This window comes from Heterodontus francisci, chromosome 24, assembly GCF_036365525.1.
Source record: "Heterodontus francisci isolate sHetFra1 chromosome 24, sHetFra1.hap1, whole genome shotgun sequence".
In the NCBI taxonomy this organism is placed as follows: domain Eukaryota; kingdom Metazoa; phylum Chordata; class Chondrichthyes; order Heterodontiformes; family Heterodontidae; genus Heterodontus; species Heterodontus francisci.
Window position 1 is genome coordinate 70,390,532 of NC_090394.1, and position 22,871 is coordinate 70,413,402.

Sequence of the window (22,871 nt, forward strand, 5' to 3'; positions counted from 1 at the left end):
GGCGCAGATGGTAATGTTGGCCAATAAAGGTTACACCCTGATATCCGGCGTAGTTGAAGCACCTCTCCCAGGGAATATGAAACTCGAACATTTACGAGGATTTTGCTATCTAATGGACTGATGATTCTGGGCCCAGCCAAGCTCAATATAGAGCATGGCTACTTGATCCGAACCCGACCAGGCCTGACAACATGTGTCGGGTTTGGGTCGGGTCGGGTCGCTCTTCTGGATCCAGCATTCGGGCTCGGGTCGGGCCGGGTCGGACACAGTGACAGCCAGGACGTCAAGGCAGGAAAGACTCCGCACTAGTCTGCAGTGAGCGATTCCATCCAAGGTAGACCACAACCTCTTCAACAAAGTTAACGATATTCCGGTGGTAGGGTCGGGTCAGGTCGGGTGCAGGAAAAAGTCAAAAGGACTCAGGCCGGGTCGGATGTGGTTCTGTCAGGCTCGGGTCGGGTTTCATTTGCAGACCCACGCTGGCCTTTAGCTCAATAGGACTTCGGTGAAGCCGTAAGAGAACTGTCGACTAGGAGATTTGACGCCCACTAAACTCCAGTAGGATCCCTGGAACAATTGGTGGGTAAAGGAACTCGGGAATGCCTCGCCTGGGTCAGGTGGCGCGAATGACCAGGGGTCAAAAAGGAGGGACTGAAGTGGGACCAAAGGGTCAACATTAAGTAGATTTAGCATTAGAATACATTCATAATCTTCGAAGAAACACTGTAGTTGTGAGGGACCCTTTGGATGATGGGATACTTGACCATTATTCTGGGATTGTTTAACTCAGTATTTAATTGCCTTAACAGCCTAGGTAAACATGCTGTCCTTGCTTCACTAAAAGAGATAAGAGGAAACTGGAAGCCAGACAGACAACAATATACCATAGAAATTAACAAACTCAAGGTTAGAGGCTGAAATACCAGGAAACAGCTGCTGGGCCTACACAATTCAGTTATTGATAAAGTTGTAAACCTTGTATGTGCCGGGTGGGGGGGGGGGGGGGGCGGGGAGTGTGATCAATGATTAATGACTATTGTAACCTATAAATGTGTGATGCAAACTCTGTATCATTGAAAAGGCTTTTGGGGAACTGAGATTTTCTCCCTTGTATATGCTCAAATAAAGTCTTTACCTGCTTTAATCCTGTGGACTCGAGAGTGGTTAGATTTTCCCACAACAACATAAAAGATCCCACAGTGCTGGTATCTCTCAACCAATGCCTACAAAGTAGAACATCTGATCATTAATGTCATTGCTGTTTGTGGGAACTTGCTGTGTACAAATGTGCTACATTACAGTAATGCCTACACTTCAGAAGTAGCTAATCTTCTGTGAAGTGCTCTGGGACATCCTAAGGTCATGCAAGGTTCTATCAAATTGCAAGTTCTTTTCTCGCTTGACTCACCTCCCAGCCAGAGAGGAGTTAATGAGCATCATTTCCCATTCATGACACCATGTAAGGGACACAAAACATTCGCTACCAGCATTTATAAAGCAAGTGCACAATATTTAGCATTATGTAACAATATCCAAGTAAAAGGAACTCCGGCAGCCTCAGTAAATGTCAAACAAACTGTATCAGCAATATGTGGATTTCTGATGTGGGAAATGGATAAATCATATTGCTGCAGCAAAGGATGTAGCTCTGGGACTGAATTAAGGAGCACTGAACTCCATTCAACATATGGAATGCCTGACTTTGGGATGTTTACTATTTAGACCAAATGGAAATAAGGTAGATTTTCCCAACCTCAGCCTTGCTTGCCTTGCTTATCAGACTCACAGAAAAAGTAGTTAATTCTGGGTCAACTGATGTTTTAAATAGAAACTCAACAACGCCAGTCAAGAAAGAGTATGTTGATGGCAATATCAGCTTAGATCTGCTTGATTCACATGGGGTTAGGAAGACAGTATAGAGATGGAGTGGGAGGTTGTGAGGAGTTCTGTTACAGGTTATGGAAAAAATTGACTGATTAGTGTAATAGCCTTTTCTCATTCCAAACTTTCTTATTTTATCTATAAATGAACACAAATGTCCCCTCATGATTGAATCAGAAAATAACTGCCCAATGACTTAACTTGAGCAGGAGCTGAAGCAGTCTTGTTGTTTTTCAATCTAATTTAGCAACAAACGTAAACATCCAAAAGTGTCTGTCACCAATGAAACACTTGCCCCTCATTTTTCTGTAATCTTTACAGAATGCCACCATTGCCTAAGCTTTGATGGGGTTAAAACTTACTCACATTCAACACTGACAACAGCAATTAGCACATCTTCTGCCAACTTTTGAAATTGGCTTCACATAAAACTCATTCACTTGGAGGCACTTCTTAATGAGAAGTTACATAAGTGTGAAAACGCCTTCTTGATGCAAAGTCAATATCAGAATTAATAGTGCATTAATACAGAAAAGCTGCCCTGTGGTTTTCCAAAGCTGAAATGTGATCAAACAAAAGGAGGAAACGGTTTATTTTGTTTGCTAATGCCGTGTCAAAGCTCAATCAGGAGAAACTTGTGCGGATTCCACAGGGGAGATAACATAATTGAACAGTGAATTCCACCAGAGCTGGTGTTAATCAACTGAATCAAGCAGCTTGACACTATGCAGGACAGAGCAGTCCACTTAATCGGTACCCCAATTCACCAGCTTAAACATCCGCTGCCTTCACCATCGGCGCAGTGTCTACCAACTCACCAAGGCTTCTTGGGCAGCACCTTCCAAACCCACAATCTCCCCCTCCTAGAAAGGTTGTCCATTGCCTGTCAAGTGTCCTTCCAAATTAGACTTGGGCATACACTAGCGTACCTTCATCATTGCTGGGTCAAAATCATGATGACATAACTGTGCATAATCCTGCTCCTTTTGTTAGTGCAATCCTTGTTAACATTTTGCATTTCCTTAAGAACTACAACTTTCTTCATTTCCATATATGGCCTACTTTATAGTCATATTAGTTCCTTACCTTTGTGGTATTTTTGAAGTCTTGCAATCCCTTTCGGGACATCCCACCAGTTCTTCTGAATGGTGGACACCATATTCACATGCTTTAACTATCTATCTTCACACCTCACCAGATGTCTTTTTGGAATCACTGCCCCCACCAAAATGGCCCCAATGTTCCCCCGTTATAATCTCCACTTGGTTTAGTCTGTCAAAGAACTTTCTGACTTTGCTGCTCAGCCATTTTAAAAAAGTACAACTAGGTTTGGAAACTTGTTAAGTCGCTCGTAGGCAGCTTGACAAGTCTTCAAGGGTCTTTGGAACTGCTGTATTGTGATTGTCTGATATGAGAAAATAGACTTGCATTAAGATAGCCCTTTTCATAGTCAAGCAATGTCCCAAGGTGCCTTACAGTAAACTGAAGTACTTTTTTGACGTGTAATCACTGTTGTAACACAGCAGCCAATTTGTGCACAGCAAGCTCCCACAAACAGCAATGTGGTAATGACCAGATAATCTGTTTTGTTCGTGAGGTTGATTGAGGGATAAATATTGGCCAGGACACCCGCTCTTCTTCAAAATAGTGCTGTGGGATCTTTTATGTCCACCTGAGGGGGCAGACAGGGCCTCAGTTTAACATCCCATCTGAATGATGGCACCTCTGACAGTGCAGCACTCCCTCATCACCACACTGGAGTGTCAGCCTTGATTTTTTTTTAACACTCAAGTCCTGGATTGGGACTTGAACCCAAAATCTTCTGACAGAGGGTAAAGTGTTAGCCACTGAGCCACAGCTGTTCCCACTAATTAAATTCTGTTGCACAAAATCACGCATGTAATAAAACCTTTGTTGCAAGTCAAAAAAGTCTCATCAACTGTTAGGAAAAAAATTATACAAGAAGGAAAGGAATATATATATATATATATATATAAACAAGAAAAGCCCTCAAAGATTTTGTGGAAGTCGCATTAAATCCTAACAAAAGTGAAATATTTCAAACTGATTTTAATCCCATTCAAATATTCCAACAATAGCAAAATATTTATGGCCACAGATCACAAAGAGCAAGGTGGCTGAATGGCACAGTTAATGCTGCTCAAGGACTGAATGGATGATAAATGGGAATTTTATATCAAGTAGTTCTTAATGGCAGCTATTAAACCATTTCGCACTGAGACATCAGCGCAGGCTGTCCTCTATTCCACTTAGAGCTGTCTTGTTGCATAAAAATCTGTGCAAACTATTCTGTTTTATAGTTAATTCCAAACACTGCAATTCCATCAATTCGCACTGTTTGTGAGGTTTTTTTTGCATTTACTGCACTTGCAAACTAAATGCAACACATTAAGTTCACAATCTTTATGTTAAAACATATTATGACAAAAGAATTAATAAAACCTTGGAGCTCTAGATTGCTATATCACCATTTTTGTCAAAGAATTGAAGGGAATCAAGCACTTCAAATGTGGGCATTGATATTAATTATAGGGCAATGCGACTAATTGGACGACATTTTTAAAGAGCCAGCAGAGGCATGATGGGCCAAATGGCCTCCTCCTCTTCTGTATGATTGTAGTTTCGGCAGATCATTCATTCCTCATTTGGTCAGTGAATCACAGCAACAGTCCAATCGTGAGATACTTTCAAGTAAGCTTTATTCACCATTTAAAAAATACTGAGTTTTGTGCTCGTCAAGGGGGAAACAAGGGGACACTTTCCACGTTGTTAGTAAAAGATTCCTCTACTGTAGCCCAGCAATGTGCCCTGTCCTCAACCACACCAGTGTAACAATATTCCATTCCCCACACTACCCATTCACTACCCTTTTGAGTGAGGTTTTCAATTTAGTGCTCGATTAGGAACAGTTCCTAGGCAGTTGTCCTCTCGAAACAGAATCAGTTCTAAATTCCATACAAAGACAGCCCTTTCAAATCAGTAAAGTGCAGCAACAAGTGGAAATATTAACTATATCTACATATGGCCCAGGCTAACTGTCCAAAATGGCCTGCTCTGTCCTGTGAAAACTCTCTTTGCTGTTGCTTGTCTTTAAGACAATTCAAATGGCCTTGAATTTGACTAATGTAACTACTTGAGAAACTAAAAGTGCGTCAGTCATGGGGGCACTGAAGGAAGCTTCAAATACTCTTGATTCAGGCAAGCAGAACAAAAACCAAATAAAGCGTCTCCCATGGGAGCTGCACTTTAAATATTCATCAGCAGTCATCCTGCATGCTTATGAATAAATCTTCTGCATCAATGGATAACATAGCCACCAATAATTTACCCAGTTTGTTCATCAGTTGTAGTAATATCAATACACTTTTGGACTGTGTTATGAAGGTGCTTCCATTTTTAATAATTTTTGAGGACTCGTGTGCAAAAGACTGGAAATACCTGAGGAGATGCTGGAATTGTTTTTTTTTAAAAAAGGTCACTGGAAGGACACTTTGGACTTTTTTCAAAAACAAACGTTTGCTGGAAGTCACATGTCTTAAGCAAAGTAAACAGCAGGAGCCTTGCTGACCACCAGAGTTGTTGAGAAGAGTGACATAACTAGAGTTATGGTGGTCAGGAGTTGTGTTCCAACCGGATGAGGAAGGGGTCTCAGGCTCCCCTCTTGCCCCTTCCCTGATTTGGCTGTAACAGAGTTTATCTTTTAAAACCCAGTGAATTTTAGCTTACCACCTCAGTGAGCCCTTGCTCACTGCACTCTAATTGTAATTGCAAATGAATCTATCAGACAGGTTTTCTTGAGTTTAAACAAGTGTCATGCAGGCCCCCATTTGCCAAGAATGAGGCACATTAATTTCACCACATGGACATTAAACTTCAAATTGTTGCTGGGAATAAAAGAGGGCCTATTACAAGGAATTGCCAGGCCCCCAGCCGGAAAGACATTTTTGCATACTTGCAGACAGTGTTGGAACAAAGGAACCAGTCCCTGCTCCCAATACACAGAATGGATGTGGTCAGACCAGTTTAGTCACATGACTAACTGGCTGTTGCAGAGTTTTGAACTGAGAGTTTTAATTTGGAGAAACAGTGTGTTTGAAGACAGAAAGCTCCTGGCTCCTGGATTGAGAACATCTCTCTCCTGTCTGCTAAGATCTCTTTCTCACCAGCTTTGGAATCCACTGAAGACACATGAACCCCAAGAGAGAAAAGTCTCCTACTGTGAACAAGGTTTAAGAAGAATACTGGGCCCCAACGAAAAGCAAGAATTACCTACAAGGAAGGACTCTACAGTGAGCTTGAAGAACCGTAACAACCTCGGCAGATATTGCGTCAAACCTCTCCACTTTATCTTCTGCTCTTTTCTGTCCCTATTTGCATGTGTGTATCACGTATGCATGGGCGCCTCGTGTATCCATAGGCTTCAACCGAGTTAGAGTTTAAGTTTTAATAAATTTCACCTTTCTTCATTAAACCCAAGGAAGCTTGGTTGTGCTCATTTTGTTACCTTATAATTGGAAAGCGGTGAACAAGGATTCACCAAGGTGGAGCTCAAAACACAGTGTGTTTAAAAATAAAACCCTGTTACAGTAAGACCAGGTGAGGGCTGAAGGGGACCCGTAGACACCTTTCTCATCTGGTCATAACACAAGAAAGATGTACATTTATTAGCCTTATCACTCTAACCCAGTTAAAATTACTAAAATACACAACGCAACCAAGCTCGCATGCATACGAGACGCACACACACACAAATAGATACAGAGGGGCAGAAAGAATTGGAGGGGGGATTGAAGTAGAGTTCATAATAAATGGAATACAGATACGGTTAATAGTGACCTTGCGGTAGTGTCCTTGATTGAAGTGAAGGTCTTGGAGTTCTCGCTAGGGCCCGGTGCACAATTTCAGAGTTGCTTCTTTGATACCAGAAGGCCAAAGAGGGGCTTTTTCTGTAGTCTTGAAGGTTACGCTGCCACCTTGGGATCCCTGGGACTTTGCTGGAGAGAGAGACAGGGAGAGAGATCTTCTCCATGGTGTTCTAACTGCAGTCTGTTTCCTTTCTGAGAGGCACAATTCGAAAAGCCCCTGTCTTATCAGCAGGTAGGTCACGTGACCATCTCTTTTTGAAACAGCAAGTTCTTGGAGGGTTGCTGGATTTCAGAGTCGCCCAGACACACACGGTGGGAGGTGTAATTTTGTCTCTTACAATGTCAAAAGCTGTTGGATCTTTTGATCATCACTATTGACAAAACCTATCTCGCTAATTGAATCAGTGAGCACTCCCATTGCCTCTCTATTCAACTGTCTCTCGGCTAGTCCTGGTCCTTTCAGAATGCAAATGTGCAAGCATGTTTTCAGCTGTTCAGTTCTGTTTTTTTAAAACAAATTCTTTGCAATGTCCAGTAAAAAAGTTTCAAGTAGTGTCCCATACGACAAAATTAATATGTTTCCATTTGGCAGGTGTGATTTCCATCACAGTTGGTTTAGTTTATGAACTGTTGGAATGGGCAGTGGGGTGTAAGCCTGCTAAGAGACAGAGGCCACCAGCTCACCCTGTTCTTTCTCTTTAAAAAACCCTGAGAATCCAGTGTGAGAACAGGAGAAACTGATGCAGCATTTCTCCTGAGAAGCTTCTGCAAGTCTTTTTTTCGACATCTCCTGAACAAACTGCTTCTGAAAAGATCCCCGTGATCACTGCATGTGTCTAGTGACACTCATCTATGTGTACCTGGACGCCAGACCAAAGATCCATCTGGAACAATCCATATCTTATCCTTCTACTTCAAGAATTAACAAGTAGTTGGCTAAAGTACCTTTTTTTTGTAAAGTTGATCTCTACAGAGAAAGCTTCTTAATTTTTTTCTTTAACACGGTGTGTGTGTGTGTTGGGCTGTTTAGAAGGGGATAAATTTATACTTTCATATTTCAACCTGTGTGTTAATAACCTTTGCATCTTTATTGAATGAGTTTTGTCTTATAATAAATTAATAATTTTGTTGTTTATTAAAGAAACCTGGTTGGTGGATTTTTATTCTGAAACTAACATAGATGAAATAAATAATTGGCCATATCAGTAACTGGTAAAACATTTAAATATATGTTGTGACTCGTGGAGAAGTGGAACTAGAGAAAGACAGTGCAGTCCTCCCGCCTCAGTCGTAACAACTGATAGCAGATTAAATATTCATGAATAAAATAGAATAAACCAGTCTTTAAGTCTTGCTTTATTTCCCTTCAAAACAACCCTGAGCCCTGAGCTCTCCAACATTTATTATTGAATTTCTGATTAGTGTTTACTGCCCTGATTCCAGTTATCAATTTTTCTAGTTACCGTAAAGTTTTCTGCATTTGGATCAGGAACATCATTTTAGCTGCAATGGTTGGATTATATTTTCGTCAGTTCGGGTGGCGCCATAGCGTTTGGCTATCTGGTTTTCTGGGTAATTATACTGTAGCTAACAAGTAAGTAAGTGAATGGATTTATCATAGACAGATACAGCACTGAAACAGGCCCTTCAGCCCACCGAGTCTGTGCCGACCATCAACCATTCATTTATACTAATCCTACATTAATCCCATGTCCCCTACCACATCTCCACCTTCCCACACTAGGGGCAATTTACAATGGCCAATTTACCTATCAACCTGCAAGTCTTCGGCTGTGGGAGGAAACCAGAGCACCTGGCGGAAACCCATGCGGTCACAGGGAGAACTTGCAAACTCCACACGGGCAGTACCCAGAACTGAACCCGGGTCGCTGGAGCTGTCAGACTGCGGTGCTAACCACTGCGCCGCCCAGTAAATGAAAACACGCGACCCCGGTAGCCGCTGAAGAACTTTTTTCCAACTAATGACTTGCTCGGCAAAGACCAGGTTAAAGTTAGAAGTAAGCGGGAGCATAGTCAGCAGGATTCAAACCTGCGCAGGAAGATCCCAATGGATTTCAAGTCCATCGCCTTAACCACTCAGCCATGACTACATATCAGTTGATTCTTTCTTTGTGCAAGGGTGAGGTTGAGTGATTGTCCTCTTTTCCTTCCAGTGGCATCACCAGGATGATCCAGGATTAACTGATCCAGGATTAGTGGCTCAGTATAGTCGAGGATAAGTCGGATAGGGCCCTAAATTAAGTTATGGCCCAAGTACTTTAGACCATCCTCTTCCACATGATGCTACTTTGTTAAAGATCATGATGTTAGGTATTGTTTCTTTTAATCAGTAATTATAGGTTCATATTGGAAAAATGTCAAGCCAACACAGGAATATGTATCGCAATGATGGAGTTTTAACTTCCGCTGAAATTGCTCCTAGCCAATTATTCACTTTGAATCAATGCATCGAAGGTCATATTGATGAGCTAAGCTTTAGTAGGTACAAAAGGAATCTATTAAACATATCCAATGCAACAAAACTCCTGTAGTACACATTATCTGTGTGTTGTTCAGAATACTACGAGGCATTATATCCCACCCTCCCATCAGATTTGATTGTAGGAAAAAGGGAGCATGGACTGTACACAACTACCCCAACCCCGCAAAGAAGTTAAGTAGAACCATAGAATCATATAAGACAGGAGGAGGCAATTGAGCCCATCATCCCTGTACTGTTTTTTTGGTAGGGCTATCCAAATAGTCCCACTTCCCTGCTCTTTCCCCATAACCCTGCAAATTTTTCTCCTTCAAATATTTATCCAATTCTCTTTTGAAAATTATTATTGAATCAGCTTCCACTGACCTTTCAGGCAGCACATTCCAAATCATCACAACTTGCTGCGTAAAAACATTTCTCTTCATCTCGCCTCTGTTTCTTTTGCTAATTATTTTAAATCCATGCATTCTCTAGTAACTGACCTTCCTGCCATTGGAAACAGTTTCTCCCTATCTCCTCTATCAAAGTCCCTTATAATTTTGAACATGTCTATTAAATCTCCCTTTAACCTTCTCTGCTCTAAGGAGAACAACCCTAGCTTCTCTAGTCTCCCCACACAATTGACAGACACAATACTAACGGGGAGTCTGACAGCAGCATTATTTCATGTCATTGGCCCTCTGCTAAGCACTATGAAGAATATTAACATTTTTAGCAACTTAATTGAGGCTGTGAAACTTGTACAAAAAGAGTTTGCAATGAATTATTTTCAGACCTGTTCATTTTCAAAAGTACTGCGGTCTTTACAGAAAATTAATAAAGTCAGGGATTGCTCAGTTTTACATTTTAAGGGCAGATTCAGCATGGTACTGATCAGAAAACAATTCTCAGGGCACCTCGGGATGGACAATAAATGCCAGCCATGCCAATGATGCCATCATCCCAAAAATTAATTTAAACATGCAAGATGGCAACTGATCCACTTGACAATAATTTTTATTATTTTGCGATTATTTACAGGGCTTGGGGGAAAGAGCAGGATAATTAATTGGAAAGCTTTACCAAGGAGCCAGCACAAGCACAGTGGGATGAACGTCCTCCTTCTGTGACTCTATGCTAAGAGTGGCAGGTAACTGGTTAGAAGTACAATATTAAATGAAGTTGAGCATTGCTGAAATGTCGAAGCTTTTTGTCTTGCACTCATCAGGACAATTTGCAAGAATACCAATGTAAGGGAAAGCAAAAAATTTATACTGTACTCTTCTCATACAGTATAAAGTTGTTGCTTTCCCTTACATAGGTAATCTTGCGAATTGTCCCGATGAGTGCAAGACGGAAAGCTTTGACAAAATGTCTCTGTTTTCAGCAATACTCAAGTTCTGTACTACCAAACGACTAAATGAAGTCCTCTTTTTATTTTTAGGGAAAATAACAGAAGGCTTTAACTCCTTGTGCCTTTTTATTCCTTCCCCTCCCCAGATGCACCAACACCTGCAGCAAACCATCAAATACCATGCTTTACAAATCACGATGTTATTTCAGATTAATTGGGGTGTGAAGATGCATTCAAGCACCAAGGGAATTGTGTGGAATGTGCACTGATCTGCAGGCTTTTCCATTACCATTTAGCTCTTCATTTCAACGAAACACTTTCAGGAGAAAAGCATTTGACTATTTCTTGTACGCCATGAAACACAATACTTTCGTCTCATTTCAATTTATAAATACTGCCCCCATCCCAGAAAAATGGTGCCTGGATCGTCTACAATTTTGCTGCTTCTTGCTCATTCTACCCTCCCCAAAATTGAGGTCATCCAAAACTCTGCCGCCCATTTCCTAACTTGCACTGTCCCATTCACCCATCACCCCTGTCCTCACTGACCTACATTAGCTCCAGGTTGAGCAATGCCACAACCTTAAAATTTTCATTCTTGTTTTCAAATCCTTCTATAGCCTCGCCCCTCCCCCTCCCCACTCCCTATCTGTGTAATATCCTTCAGGCCTATAACTCTCCAAGATATCTGTGCTCATCTAATTCTGGCCTCTTGAGCGTCCTGGATTTTAATTGCTCCACCTTTGGCAGCCTTGCCTTCAGCTGCCTAGGGCCTAAGTTCTAAAATTTCATCCTAAATCTCTCCACCTCTCTTTCCTCCTTCGAGACACTCCATAAAATCTACCTCTTTGACCAAGCTTTCAGCCATCTTATGTAGCCGGGTGTCAAATTTTGCTTTATAACCCTGCCGTGAAGCACGTTAGGAGGTTTTATTACATTAAAGACACAATATAAACACAAGCTGTTGTTGCTCAGCAGAATTTCACATTCCCAAACCCATGACCTCCACCACCTAGAAGGACAAGGGGCAGCAGGTGCATGGGAACACCACCACCTCCAGGTTCCCTTCCAAGTCACACACCATCCTGACCTGGAGCATGCATCGCTGTTCCTTCATTGGCACTGGGTCAAAATCCTGGAACTCCCTGCCCGACAGCACTTTCACCACACAGACCGCAACAGTTCAAGGCGGCAGTTCACCACCACCTTCTCAAGTACAACAAGGGATAGGCAATAAATGCTGGCCTTGCCTGTGATACTTACATCCTGAGAATGAATTAAGAAAAAGAACTTTGCAATCATTGTGCCTGAAAGACCTGGCAGGAAAATGTTCTCAAACTCGAGGTACCGGGCCCATTGATTAGTGTTGCAATCTATTCTGTCCTGGTCAACTCAACTGACACTTCAATCTCCTTCTGACCATTAGCCACTCTGAATGATAACTAACATTGAAAAATAATTTGTTTCCACAACTAGCCAGTGTTGAATTGTAACATAAATCAGTGTTACCACAAGGAGAGAAAGCCAAGCTTCAAGCCCAAGTCTCTGCAATGATTACATTTGTCATTGCATTTATGACATTGTGTTTACCATTAGTAGCACAGCCTCAGAATGGTTTACCAACATGCATTACATCTGTCGACAACAATGCAAAAAATACATGACAAAGATGCAATTTGCAGCATATATTTATATTAAAAACAATATAAATGTTATAGCAATCATATTTTAATTTCTCCCACATCAGTTTTCAAGAGTATTAACTATGCAATATTTCTTCACTATTGTTTTCTACCATGACATGCCAATCTAGATATAGAGCTTAACTTGGTTAATTTGTCCGTTGCGTCCCACCTACACTATATACTTGTAATCACGGAGTGCCAGATTCGCTGTCAACAACTTTTGAGGACGCACTGACAAGTTTGAACTACTTGCAGGCACTAACATAGAGCTTTCTAAACACATTTCCTGATCTCAGCTCAAACTTTCCGTCCCATTCCTGATCAACAGGACAACATTCTATCCCAGTTGCTGACAGTAAACACTCCCGACATGGACATGATGCAACAGACCCTCAAAACTCATCAGCAAATTTTGTTTGTGGTCGAGGTCCATCAGTAATTTTTCTGGCAACCAGGAACTTGTGGACTGAGCCCACTGAGCCATTCACCGCTGGGTTTTGCCCCATCCAAATTTCCCATCAGATTGTATGCCTGCAACTTTCAAATCCCTTCATGGTCTCACCCCTCCCTATCTCTGGAGCCTCCTCCAGCCCTACAACCCTCCAGGATAGCTGCACTCCTCTAATTCTGGAATCTTGTGCATCCCCGATTTTCATTGCTCCACCACAGGTGGCCATGCCCTCAGTTGCCTAGCCCCCAAACTCTGGAAATCCCTCCCTGGGGAGTGGGACTGACTGGTTTGCTCCATGGAGAGCTGCTTTGGACTCGATGGCCGAATGGCCTCCATCTTTGCTGTAAATGACTCTCTGCCTCTCTTTCCTCCTTTAAGACATGCCTTAAAACCTATCTCCAACCAAGTTTTTGGTCATCTGTTCTAATATCTCCTTATGTAGCTCGGTGCCAAGCACCTTGAAATGTTTTACTACGTTAAAGAGGCTACATAAATACTGAGAGGCTGTTGCCCCTGGTTGGAGAGTCTAGGAGTAGTGCTCACAGTCTCAGGATATAGGGTCGGCCATTTAGGACTGAAATGGGGAGAGATTTCTTTGCTCAGAGGGTTGTGACTCTTTGGAATTCTCTAACCCGAAGCACTGCGAATGCTCAGTCATTGAGTATATTCAGAAATAAGACTGATAGATTTTTAGTCACCGAGGGAGTCAGGGGATGAAAGGATAGGACGCCAAAGTGGAATTAATGTAGACGATCAAGCATAATCTTATTGAAAAGCTGAGCAGGTTGAAGAACTGTATGGCCTACTCCCATTTCTATTTCTTATGTTCTTAAATTGGTCGGACCTGGGAGCACAGTGTTGTCTCTCCCTTTCTCTTTCCATTTCTCAACTGTTGTTCTCCAATTGTCTGAAGCATTCTTGTTGGGTTCCCTCTGTACTTCATTCACAACTATTTGCAAAAAAAGTCAATGCAATCGTTATTGTTTTAAGATTCAAATGCTTCTAACCAGAACTCCGCTAACCTATTAAAATCAACATTTCTTCACCCAGGTTTAGGGAGGGAATTTCAGGGCTCAGTGCCTGGGTAGCTGGAGGCATAGCTGACAGTGGTGGAATGATACAGAACAAGGCTTTTAATAATTTAATACAGATTGTCAAAGAAATCCTGACAAATAGCTGTTCGGTTAAGTAAGTCAGAAATTTCAGCAATATTTTACCATGTCTGCATGGAAGAACATAAAAGTTCTTGGTGAAAAAAATTGGTGGAGACAGAATCAATCATGGCTTTTAAAAGGGAACTGGATAAGCACCTGAAGGGAAAAAAAAAATTGCAGTGCAGGGGAGTGCAACTAGCTAAATTGTTCTTGTAGCGAGCAAACATAGGCTCGATGGGTCGAATGACCTCCTTCTGTGCTGTAACTATTCTAAGTGGCACATCAATTTTTTTTTTAACAACACGGCCGGAATTTTCCTAAAATAAAAAGAAAAATGCTGTGGATGCTGGAAATCTAAAATAAAAACAGAAAATACTGGAAATACTCAGCAGGTCTGGCAGCATCTGTGAAGAAAGAAGCAGAGTTAACAGAACTAGCAAAGGTTAGAGAAATAGGTTTTAAGCAAGTGAAGCAGGGGTGGGAGGAAGAGAACAAAAGGGAAGGTGTGTGACAGGGTAGAGGGCAGGGATTAATTGACAAAGATGCCATGGGACAAAGCCAAAGAGTATTCTAATGGTGTGGTGAAAAACAAAGTATTAGTCTAGAGAGAGCATCAGTGACAGAATAATAGACAGCTCTGTCCAAAAGCATACAGATGAAAAACCAAGTTTAAGGTAGGCACATGGTTAAAAAAAAAATAATTAAAAAAGCCAGTCAAACTCTGAAATTATTGAACTCAATGTTGAGTTCAGAAGGCTGTAGTGTGCCTAATCGGAAAATGAGCTCCTCGAGCTTGCGTTGATGTTCACTGGAACACTGCAGCAGACCAAGGACATAAATGTGGGTGTGAGAGCAGGGTGCTGAATTGAAATAGCAAGTAACCGGAAGCTCGGGGTCATACTTGTGGACTGAGCGGAGGAGTTCCGCAAAGCGGTCGCCCAATCTGCGTTTGGTCTCCCCATGTAGAGGAGACCACATGGTGAGCAGCGAATAGAGTATACTACATTGAAAGAAGTACAAGTAAATCGCTGCTTCACCTGAAAGGAGTGTTTGGGGCCTTGGATAGTGAGGAGAGAGGAGGTAAAAGGGCAGGTATTACACCTCCTGCGATTGCATGGGAAGGTGCCGTGGAAAGGGGAAGAGGTGTTGGGGTAATGGATGAATGGACCAGGATGTCACAGAGGGAATGATCCCTTTAGAATGCTGATAGGGGAGGGGAGGGGAAGATGCGTTTGATGGTGACATCACACTGGAGGTGGCGGAATTGGCGGAAGTTGATCCATTGAATATCGAGACTGGTGGGGTGGTAAGTGAGGACAAGGGAACCCTGTCGAGGTTCTAGGCGGAGTGGAAGGGGTGAGGGCAGAAATGGGTCGGACACAGTTGAGGGCCTCGTCAACCACAGTGGGGGGAATCCTCAGTTGAGGAAAAAGGAAGACATATCAGAAGCATTGTTGTGGAAGGTTGGATCATCAGAACAGATGGGTCAGAGATGGAGAAACTGGGAGAATGGAATGGAGTCCTTACAGGAAGCAGGATGTGAGGAAGTGTAGCCAAGGGAGTCGGTGGCCTTAAAATGAATATTAGTAGACAGCCTATCTCCAGAGATGGAGACAGAGAATCACAGAATAATACAGTGCAGAAGAGGCCCAACGGCCCATCGAGTCTGCACCGATGCATTAAAGACACCTGACCTGTCTACCTAATCCCATTTGCCAGCACTTGGCCCATAGTCTTGAATGTTATGACGTGCCAAGTGTTCATCCAGGTACTTTTTAAAGGATGTGAGGCAACCTGCCTCTACCACCCTCCCAGGCAGTGCATTCCAGACCGTCACCACCCTCCAGGTAAAAAGGTTCTTCCTCAAATCCCCCTTAAACCTCCTGCCCCTCACCTTAAACTTGTGTCCCCTCGTAACTGACCCTTCAACTAAGGGGAACAGCTGCTCCCTATCCACCCTGTCCATGCCCCTCATAATCTTGTACACCTCGATCAGGTCACCCCTCAGTCTTCTCTGCTCCAGTGAAAACAACCCAAGCCTATCCAACCTCTCTTCATAGCTTAAATATTCCATCCCAGGCAACATCCTGGTGAATCGCCTCTGCTCCCCCTCCAATGCAATCACATCCTTCCTATAATGTGGTGACCAGAATTGCACACAGTACTCCAGCTGTGGCCTTACCAAAGTTCTATACAACTCCAACATGACCTCCCTGCTTTTGTAATCTATGCCTCGATTGATAAAGGCAAGTCTCCCATATGCCTTTTTCACCACCCTATTAACCTGCCCTTCTGCCTTCAGAGATCTATGGACAAATACGCCAAGGTCCCTTTGTTCCTCGGAACTTCCCAGTGTCAGGCCATTCATTGAATACTTCCGTGTCACATTACTCCTTCCAAAGTGTATCACCTCACACTTTTCAGGGTTAAATTCCATCTGCCACTTTTCTGCCCATTTGACCATCCCGTCTATATCTTCCTGTAACCCAAGACACTCAACCTCACTGTTAACCACTCGGCCAATCTTTGTGTCATCTGCAAACTTACTGATCCTACCCCCCACATAGTCAACTATGTTGTTTATATAAATGACAAACAATAGGTGACCCAACACAGATCCCTGTGGTACGCCACTGGACACTGGCTTCCAGTCACTAAAACAGCCATCTGTCATCACTCTCTGTCTCCTACAGCTAAGCCAATTTTGAATCCACCTTATCAAGTTACCCTGTATCCCATGTGCATTTGCTTTCTTGATAACTCTCCCATGTGGGACCTTGTCAAAGGATTTGCTGAAATCCATGTAAACTACATCAACTGCACTACCCTCATCTACACACCTGGTCACATGCTTAAAAAATTCAATCAAATTTGTTAGGCATGACCTCCCTCTGATAAAGCCATGCTGACTATTCCTAATCAAACTTTGCCTCTCCAAGTGGAGATAGATTCTCTCCTTCAGAATTTTCTCCAACAGTTTCAATAGAGAAGTCGAGGAGGGGAAGGGAAGTGTCGGAGATAGACCATGTAAAGGTGAGAGAAGGGTGAAAATTGGAAGCAAAGTTGATGAAGCTTTCCAGTTCAGGGTGAGAGCAGGAAACGGCACCAATAGTCATCAAAGTGCCAGTAAAAGAGTTGGGGGGGGGCGGGGGGCCTAAGTAAGGCTGGAACAAGGAATGCTCGACATACCCCACGAAAAGACAGGTATAAATAGGGCCCATGCAGAAGGAAATGAGTGGAGTTGAAGGAGAACTTGGTCAATGCGAGAACAAGCACAGCCAAGGGTGGTGGAGGATGGGGATGGAATTTTACGTTGGGCTGGAGGCCCTGCCCACCGGCCAAAATGTCAGGGGTGAGCCCTCCTCCACCAGGCCTGGAAGCCATGCTATGATTTTACATGTCCCAGGGTCTTAATTGGTCTTGGGCGGAACATCTGCCCCTCTGAGGCAGGAAGTCCCACCTCCAAGAGCTGCTGGCCAATCAGCAGGCTGGCAGCTCTTCAGTCTCAGCAGCGCGACTGGAAGCAGCGGCCATTGCTGGGACAGCACTCAGCCAGAAGAGCAAGAGAGATGCTGGCCCTTGAATGAAGGTAAGTGTTTGGGGCCATGCCGGGCACAATCGTCTGGGTCCCGGAAAGGCAAAGGGAGGTGGGGCGGGGTGGGGAGGAGTGCGGTCGATTCGGGGCGGAGGAAATGGGAATGTAGTGCAGTGGGGGCGGCTTGAGCTGTGGGGCGGCTTTCTGTGGTGCCCAGGGTGCCTGATCAGGAGGGCACCCCTCCCCCCAACCCACAAGGAGGTCACCAGGTTTTAGAATACCAATGTAAGGGAAAACAACAACTTTATACTGTATGAGAAGAGAGTGCTGATTGGTCGGCAAGTACAGGCTATAACCAACCACCCCGTGCTTGCAAAACTCAAATCTAAGTATCCAACATTAGATGTGATTCTGCGATGGGACAACACGTTCTAAATAATCTTCAGTGTGCTAAGAATTATGCTGACAACTAATTTAAGATCGTCAGTAGGGCTCACAGTGTGGCACATTTGCGCGTACTGGAAGCTAAATATATGAATACATTGGGCCCTGATATTTGCAGACAGAAAGAACATGTACAAACATTGTGCCTGTTTCAGCTAAACAAAATAAGTGACAGCCATTCACTGGTTCATTCCTCAGGGCAATGTCTTGACTAATCAGAGTCAAGCTGCCTGGTTTAAATTTCAAACAAAGCTTGGCACTAAACTGTCGATCACCGTAAACTGCTGCATTCTCCATGGCAATGCGTCTACCAATGAGAGTTCACTTGCCAACCCAATCAGCACTCTCTTCTCATACAGTATAAAGTCATTGTTTCCCCTTACATTGGTATTCTTGCAGATTGTGCTGATGAGTGCAAGACGAAAAGCTTCGACAGCATGTCTCTATTTTCAGCAATACTCAAGTTCTGCACTACCAAACGACTAATGGTCAGTTTCTGAAGCTAGAATCATCTGAAAATTGGTTAATGTGCAATCGATTTCCTAAATGCATGACCACACATCAGAAGTACTTCATCAGCCATAAAGAACCTGGAGTCACCCTGAGGTTGTGAAAGGCGCTATTGAAATGCAAATCTTTCTTTCATTTCTGTCTTAAAGAGTGTAGAACCGAGCCACACTGACAAGGAAACCCCCTCACATTCAGTCCACCAGCCTAAGTTAGTTGATGTCAGTCAGGCCTTGGTGGTCAGGTCCCTAGAATTGAACTCAGTGACAGTTGGGCAAAGGAGAGTCTAAGTCAGCTCCAGATCATTACCGAGCGAGCTTACATGGATAGGATCAGGATGTTGACCCAAAAGTGGGAGCAGCCTGACCAATGGCAACTTGGACAAAGTGCTTGAGGCTACAGATGTCTAAGAAATGGTATCAGGAGAGCTCCGGTCCTCCAGGAGATGGAGGGGAAAGTAAACAAAGGTCGAACAGAATAACAAACAGAATATTTGGTGTCAGACTTGCTCAGTGGGTAAGACTGTCACCTCAGAATCAGAAGAAAGCGGGTTCAACGTCCACTCCAGAGACTTGAGCACAAAATTCAGGCTGACACTCCCAGCACAGTACTGAGGGAGCACTGGACTGTCAGAGGTGCCGTCTTTTGGATAGGATATTAAACCCAGGTCCAGTCTGCCCGCGTGGATGGACATAAAAGATCCTAAAGCACCATCTGAAGAAGAGGAGAGTTTACCCAGATGTCCTAGCAAATACTTATACAACACCAATAAAATGGTTTATCTGGTCATTTTCTGTTTGATTTTTGTTAACCAAAGGTATTAAGGGATATGGGGCAGAGGTGGGAATATGGAGTTAGGTCACAGATCAGCCATGATCTCATTGAATGGTGGAACAGACTGGAGGGGCAGAATGGCCTCCTTCAGTTCCTATTATTTATGTTATTTATTTAGTTTTAGTTTTTTTTAGTTTTAGAGATACAGCACTGAAACAGGCCCTTCGGCCCACCGAGTCTGTGCCGACCAACAACCACCCATTTATACTAATCCTACACTAATCCCATATTTCTACCACATCCCCACCTGTTCCTATATTTCCCTACCACCTACCTATACTAGGGACAATTTATAATGGCCAATTTACCTATCAACCCGCAAGTTTTTGGCATGTGGGAGGAAACCGGAGCACCCGGAGGAAACCCACGCAGACACAAGGAGAACTTGCAAACTCCACACAGGCAGTACCCAGAATTGAACCCGGGTCGCTGGAGCTGTGAGGCTGCAGTGCTAACCACTGCGCCACTGTGCCGTGTGTTTGTGGGATCTTGCTGCGTGCAAATTGGTTTCTGCGTTTCTTACATTGTAGCAGCAACAACACATCAAAAGTACGTCAACGGTTTTTAAAGGTTTTGAGATGTCCTCTCCTGAGGTGGTTAAAGGCACGAGACAAACACAGGTCTTACTCGCTAACTAATTGCAACAGGAAGATAATCTGCTAAACGGTTCTTTCAGTCAGCTTCGTAAAATATGAATATCTAAATATATCACATGGCGAAAGAAGGCAGAAGCTAAGCTAATTAAGAAGAATTGGTCTGGATCATTGGCACAACTTGAACCAATCTAATTAAAAACAGAATTCACATTTACCATAAAACATCAATCAGCCGCTCGACAAGTGCAGAGGCCAGACTGGGGAGTCAGTGGTCCAAACCCTGAGAGACTGCAGACTGTCAGACCTATATAAAGTGATGTGTAGACATCTAAATGCAGAAGGACATATGACAGTTATTAATGGCAATTATTCCCTTCACACCAATAATGCTGGGCACTTTGTCTCAATTTATAGAGTGAATGATCCAGTAAGTACACAAATACCATAGAAATGGAAGAGGCCAAGACAGGCCGAGGCTTTTCTCCCATGCCACAGATTGACCTGTAGATCCAGGATGGAGAGAAGTCAGATTTGTGCTCCACCACACCTCCCGCACCACAATCCCACACCACCCTTTTCTAGAGCGTGCACAACATGGAATCCCCGAGCCCAAAGATCCTGGAGTCTCCAGGAGTTAGATTAATCTCATGGTCACTGCTGCAAGCAAACCCAGGAGAAAAATCATTGGGGCATCAAAAAAAAATCAATTTCTTTGAACTCTGTTGTTTTTTGTTGTAAAAATATTGGTGATAGGAGAGGAGACTGCTTGACTGGCAGTTCGATCAGCCAATCATTGTTGGTTCACTTTCCAATTGGGGTTGGGTGTCGCTATGATTGACGTGTCGGACAACCAATGGCGTGAGGGTGAGAGATCAAGGGATGAAACCTCCAGGCATTCAGCCAACCAGAGTTGACAGCCCTGTTAGCAGTAGGGGCTTCAGAGGTTTTTTTCCAGAGAGGGGCTTGCATGACAGTTTGGAGGCAGTTGAGTGCGACTCCCCAGCAATGGTTGGGTATCCCACTTATAGCATGCAAATGACACTGGGGCCAGAAGGTTGACTGAGGTGAGGGGTTGGGGGTACTCTGTTGTGGGGGGGGGGGGGGCAGAATTCCCACCCCTCCAGAACAATGCACCAGACAGAAAGTCTGAAGGTTTTGAATCACATTCGACTATGGTTCCACTTGTGGCAATCCAATAACCCAGCTGGGCCAGCGGGTTTCTGCTTATTCATAAGCCTAGACAGCAACAAAAAATTACATTTATATAGCACCTTTACCATAGTAAAATACCCCAAGACACCTCACAGGAACGATTATCAAACAAAATTTGATGCTGAGCCACATAAGGAGATATTAGGACAGGTGGCCAAAAGCTTGGTTGAAGAGATGGGTTTTAATGAGCATCTTAAAAGAGGAGAGAGAAGTGGACAGGCAGAGAGGTTTAGGGAGGGAATTCCAGAGCTTTGGACCCAGGCAGCTGAAGACACAGTTGCCAACGGTGAAGCCATTAAAATCGGGAATGTGTAAGAGGTCAGAATTAGAGGTGCACAGCGATCATACAGGTTGCAGAGGACACAGAGATGTCACTGAATATCAGAAGATAGTCACTAATAACACAAAAAGGCAATTCAAGAGAAATTTCTTTACGCAGAACGTGGTTAGAATGTGGAACTCACTACCACAAGGAGTGGTTGAGTTGAACAGCACAGATGCTGGATAAACACGAGGGAGAAAGGAATAGATGGGTAAGCTATGTTGAGGTATGTTGAGGTGAAGAGGGATGGAATGAGGTGAAGAGGGATGGAATGAGGCTCGTGCGGAGCATAAACACCAGCACAGACCAGTTGGGCTGAATGGCCTGTTTCTGGGTTGTACATTCTATGTGATTCTATGTTTGTGCATCCAATCTTACAGCACTTAGGCTGTCACAAATGCTTAAACAAATGATAATTCTTGGTAATCAAAACACCCAATAATTACTGTAATTAACTGTGTGCTATTCACATTCTATTCACTTGCCATTAGAGGGGATAATGAAGACTCCCGCTGAATCAACAGACTCATCTCAGTTGCTCCGGGTGGGTTGATGGGAGAAGAGCCCAATCTTGGACGCACATAGACAGCCGGACATGTCTCACTGAAGACCAAATAAGGCAGACAGATAAGGGAAGATATTTTGGCAAAAATCGCTTCAGTTAATTACTTGATTGGGAGCATTCTTTGGAATGCAGTCAATGTTTCCAGTATCAACTGTGTCATGCTATGGAGTTTGCTGGGCAAAGTATTACTCCTATAATCCCATGTTTTCTTTAATTCATTCATGGGATGTGGGCATCACTGGCTATGCCAGCGTTTATTGCCAATCCCTAATTGCCCTTGAGAAGGTGGCGGTGAGCTGCCTTCTTGAACCGCTGCAGTCCATGTGGGGTAGGTACACCCACAGTGCTGTTAGGAAGGGAGTTCCAAGATTTTGACCCAGCGACAGTGAAGGAACGGCGATATAGTTCCAAGTGAGGATGGTGTGTGACTTGGAGGGGAACTTGCAGGTGGTGATGTTCCCATGCATCTACTGCTCTTTTCCTTCGAGGTGGTAGAGGTCGCAGGTTTGGAAGGTGCTGTCTAAGGAGCCTTGGTGCGTTGCTGCAGTGCATCTTGTAGATGGTACACACTGCTGCCACTGTGCGTCGGTGGTGGAGGGAGTGAATGTTTGTGGATGGTGCGCCAAACAAGCAGGCTGCTTTGTCCTGGATGGTGTCGAGCTTGTTGAGTGTTGTTGGAGCTGCACCCATCCAGGCAAGTGGGAAGTATTCCATTGCACTCCTGACTTGTGCCTTGTAGATGATGGACAGGCTTTGGGGAGTCAGGATGTGAGTTACGCGCCACAGGATTCCTAGCCTTTGACCTGCTCTTGTAGCCACGGTATTTATATGGCTACTCCAGTTCAGTTTCTGGTCAATGGTAGCCCCTAGGATGTCGATAGTGGGGGATTCAGCGATGGTAATGCCATTGAATGTCATGGGAAGATGGTTAGATTCTCTCTTGTTGGAGATGGTCATTGCCTGGCA

At 43.6% G+C, this 22,871-nt stretch overlaps 1 protein-coding gene and 1 non-coding gene across 2 annotated transcripts in view; both read right to left on the reverse strand.

Annotated features, from left to right (window-relative positions):
• Nucleotides 1-22,871, reverse strand: part of LOC137383507 (ras-related protein Rab-26-like) — a 354,385-nt gene that overhangs the window by 239,169 nt on the left and 92,345 nt on the right. The window lies entirely within an intron of this gene.
• Nucleotides 8,797-8,878, reverse strand: trnas-uga (transfer RNA serine (anticodon UGA)). Its single transcript has one exon. It is a non-coding gene; the product is annotated as a tRNA-Ser (tRNA).